This window comes from Cygnus atratus, unplaced genomic scaffold, assembly GCF_013377495.2.
Source record: "Cygnus atratus isolate AKBS03 ecotype Queensland, Australia unplaced genomic scaffold, CAtr_DNAZoo_HiC_assembly HiC_scaffold_42, whole genome shotgun sequence".
Classification (NCBI taxonomy): Eukaryota; Metazoa; Chordata; class Aves; order Anseriformes; family Anatidae; genus Cygnus; species Cygnus atratus.
The window spans coordinates 149437-153991 of record NW_026110018.1 but is presented as its reverse complement, the minus strand read 5'-3'; positions in this window follow the sequence as shown (position 1 = coordinate 153991).

Here is a 4555-nt window from a genome sequence, read left to right as displayed (position 1 = left end):
CCACACAAATGTACGTGTAAGCTGTTGAAACTTATTTAATAAGCGTACCTGGTCTCAGATCCACAGGCATGCTCTGCCACCAAACACGCCTTGCCAATTTTCCCCCAGCCTGCTGTCTCGCCGTGCTCAGCACGACCCACTTGAATCCCTTACAGCGGCTCCGGGAGCCAGCCCCCAGGTGCCACACAGTCACAGCTCGGTGTCTTCAGCTCTTTTTTTTTTTAAGTTAAGAGCGGGACAGAGAGGGGGGGCCGAGAACAGAAAGCTGGGATGGAAATCCCAAGCACTCCATCCGCCCAGGGCCCAGCAGCCCAGGCCCAGCCCCCCCCGCTGCCACCCCGGGCTTCACCCCAGCCACACACCAGGACCGGGACCGCGACAGTGACCGCGACCGGGGCCAATTGGGCCCCCACGTGGACCCTCGAAAAGCGGCCGGGGCGGAGCCAGGGCCGGGCCCAGGAAGGCCGAGCAGAGGCCCGCAGCCATGGCGCGGTCCCCGCCCCCTGCGCGGCTGCGCTGAGGGAGAGGGGGAGCGGAGGGCGGGGCCCGGAGGCCACCAGCACAGCGCCGGCCGAGGGGAAGGGGACGAGAGAGGCCACAGCAGCCTGCCCTGCCCTGGCGTCGGGCCGCCGAGTCCGGCACTGGAGAGTAATCCGAGGGGAGGCCGGCGCGCGGGGGCTGCGGGGGGAACGGTGAGGGAAAAAGGGAAGTGAGAGGAGGAGGGGGGGCGGGCGGGCCCGGGCCCGGGATGCGGGCGGAGCGGGGTCGGGTCGGCGGCGGTGCGGGGCTGCCCCCGCGGCCGGCCTGGGCGCAGGGGATGGGGGACCCGGGCTTTTCCTGCTGCGTGGAGCTGTCTTGGTACACAAACCGAAAAAGAGGCGTAAAAGTTGACGGAGGTGGCAGTGCTGGAAGGGTGCTGCTGCGCTAGCTAGGCCCCGCTGGTTTGTTTGTGGTAGGGGCTGGGAGGATGGGGCGCTGCCCGTGAGTCGGGGCTGGCCGTGGAGGTGTGCAGCGCCTCCGGGGCTGGGGTGCCAAGTTGAGGAGGATGATGGACGCTTCTTCCAAGGCAGCCGGGCACCGGGATCCCAGGAGGTCCAAAGTTAAATGCCCACGCAAGGAACCATGGAAGTTGGTCGCAGAAAATAATCTGCGCTGAACGCGCCTTACCCCATGCGAATGGGTGTGAGCGGGTGAGCTCATGCTGTACGCTGGCTGGTTTTCTGCTCTCTTGAACCATGGCGTGTGCCTGAGTGAACACACCAAAGGTGTTTTTCCTGCTCGGGAAAGTCTATCCAGGCAGTGACTCAGTGCAATACGCGTAATTGCTGCGGAAAGGGGTGCTGGCCTGATGTTTTGAAAAACAAAAAGATCAAATACAAGCAGAGGATTTTAGTTTTACTGTTGTAGTTACCTTGGTAGGTAGGGTAGAGGTATAGGCACCGCTGTCCCGCTTTTTTTGTAACCTACTTGTGGATTATTGGGCCAAGGTAACAAACATCAACAGACTTTCGTATTCTCTTGCAAAGTTGCTGTCCAGAGCTCTAAGATTTGTGACTGGGGCCTAGAGGGAAAAAATGGCTCTAGAATAACTTATGAATGTTTCTTTAGTATTTTTTAGATATATAATGATTATGTTTTGTACTTTTCAATTAACTGTTACTCATCTTAGTATTTGGCTGCATCTTTCTCTGGGGGCGTCAAAATGGTAGGCATGACAGAAAATATAAAATTAATCCTGTAAACCTTTTATGCTGCTTTTTTTATTTGAGAAGAGCTCCCAACAACATCAAGTCTTGTCATCAACATTACTTTAAAAATGTGTTATTTTTCTTGTAAAAAAATTGCGACACATACTTCATTGTCCTATGCTAACAGTTGTAGACGTGAATCATTTTAAATCACTGTGAAAGCCTGTTTCTGCTGTCTTAGAGCTTTTCGTCTTAAGCAGAAAGTTGAAAATTAAGAGAGTTTCTCTCTTGCAGACTTAAGCGTTCTTCCCCAAACTGTCAGGGGGACAACCGTCAGGAACTAAGAAGTGCTCACATGACCCAAGGATGCGAGACTGCGTTGAGCAATTCCCAACCTGAGATCATGTTGTGGGCTGGGAAGGGCAGCCTGCCTCCATGCCTTGCACCTGGGTGTGGTCAGGCCAAGCCAGTTTTGCCCTTACCCTGTAAATTAATTCTGTTGTGGCTGGGGGCGGATCCAGGCATGCCAGTAAACGGCACTTTCCATTTGCATGTGGTCTCGTCCATTTCACTGAGAGCCAATGAGTCTGGGTGTGTGAGCGAAAGCTGGGCAGAGTAAGGCTTTCGATTTCACTTGGAGGATGTTTTTGTTTTGCATATCTGTCAGAACCCAGGTTTGCTGGTAATGAGGCCAGTTGAAAGATCTGAGCTAGGTCCTTATGGCCTGTGATTTTAAACCCGTATGGCGTGTCCATATAATTTAAAAAACAGCTCGATAGGTATCCCTATCGTGTGAATTTCAAGGGCTTAGTTAAATTATCATTCTTCAGGTTTTTAATATCATTAACAGTAATAGTTGCTGGGTTGGTAGCACTTTAAACAGGAGAGCAAAAATACTGTACAGTGTAAGGATTGATTCTGTTTTCTTGTACCCTTAACTTACGCTGCAGAACATCTGTTTAATCCTGAAGTTTTGCTGCAAAGGAACTCAATAGAAAACTCAAAAAAATGCGACAAAGAAGAAAAGGCTGAGAAATGCAAAAATTCGAAGAGGTAATCAACTGACTCTGTGAAACATGCTTCGTTAGATCTTTCACATATTATAGGCTGTAAAAACTTGTAGTGGTTTGTTTGGCTGGTTTTCTTGGTGTGCATGCTAGATACTACTGATAACGGCTTGTGTGATTTAAAATTGTACAATTATAAAATCTTCCCATGCTGATTAAGTATAAGGTATTCATTTAATAAATTTTCTTAGTAATATATACGCCACAAGTTCTTAAATAAGAACTTGTGGCGTATACTGTACTAAGAAAATTTGTCCTTAAATGTATTACCCCAGAGACTTATTCTTCAATTAAAAAATGTATAATCTTTTTCAGCTTGTAATTAAAAGGGTTTACTGAAGAGGTACTTGAAACTAGTTTGTGAGTCCCTTAAAGTAGTAAGATACGACCCGAAATTCATTTGACGTATATTTTTTGTCATGAAATCCAGCCATCCCAACTTGTATCTGCATTTGGGTCTTGAAAAGAAAAAACAGGACTGAAAAAAAAGTTTTAGGAACGAGGAACTTTCCCTGTAGTTCTGCAAACCTTCCATGGGAAAGTTAGAGGGTTCACATCCTTGAAAAAGTTCTCAAACTATTGGCGGTATTTTTTCTGTTTTTTAGAATACAAGAAAAGACGAGAAAGGTATTGTGAAGAATTTGGATGCTTACTTTCAAAAATGAAATAGGAATATTTGGAAATTGTCCCTTCACAAAATCAAGGAAAGCTAAAATGCCTTTTTTTTCCCCCTTTTTAAAACATGCAATCCCAGAAGGGTTAACCATGGAAGGTTGCACAATACATGCAGAAAATGCAATCCGACAGAAGAATCAAGCAATTAATTTCTTGCGCATGATGTGCCAGAGTAGATGCTGTAGCGCAAGAGTTCAGACTGCAAGTGACCAATGGGCGAAAGTAAATTCCATTTTAACAAATCTGTTTGGAAAGAATGCAACCTCTGATCCTCTTAGAAATACTTAATTCTTGCCTATAAAATGAGTTGAAAAGTTTGAGTTTTTTCAAGACGTAGCCTTCAGTAAATCAGGTACTGGAATTCTTCCTGGCAGTTTCCGCCCTTTAGAAATAGGTTTGCTATCCTCCATGTTTTTAGCTTGTAACTCCTCTTTGCTATGTTGTTACTCGTGCTCCTAAGGAGGGATTCTGTTCCCCTTCCAAATACATACCCAAAAAATTTTTTTTTTTCCCCCCCCCCTTTAACATGTGTTGAACCTTAGTGATTCCTGAAATATATTTAGCTCAGGTAAAGTCTGTTAAGGTACCTTGCTGTACTGCTCTGCAGCCAGAGAGGCTGTATCTGCCATATGATTTGTGTACCAGATTATATCCCTGACCACTTGACGAGGTTTTGGGGACACACTCAAAAGTTAATGCCAATGTAGACCTTAGTTTTTTAGTGGAGTTTTCTGTTCAGAATGCAGATATTCAAGGCAAATGTAGTCAATTTATAAAACTTCAAATGGGTAGGAGCCCTTAAAGTGATATGTGAGAATGGAAGTAACGTGTGGCACTGCTATTTGATACTGTAGAAACTGGAGCAGAAATAAGAGAACTTGGTAAGAAACTATTTAGTTTTTCTTTGTGTAATACAGTTCTTTTTGTTCCTCATTTCAGGTAACGAATTCAATGGCGGGGGTAGTTTAAGGTCCTATGGATGCCACTTTGAAAGAGCATGAACTTGGAAAAGGTTAACATAGAAACCCTTCATGGAGACGCGCATCAAAGCGGAAAGGGAAACGTGCCACAGTTTTTAAAGGGGGGATTTCAAAATTAAAGGGAAAAGTGTTTTGCAGTGGAATG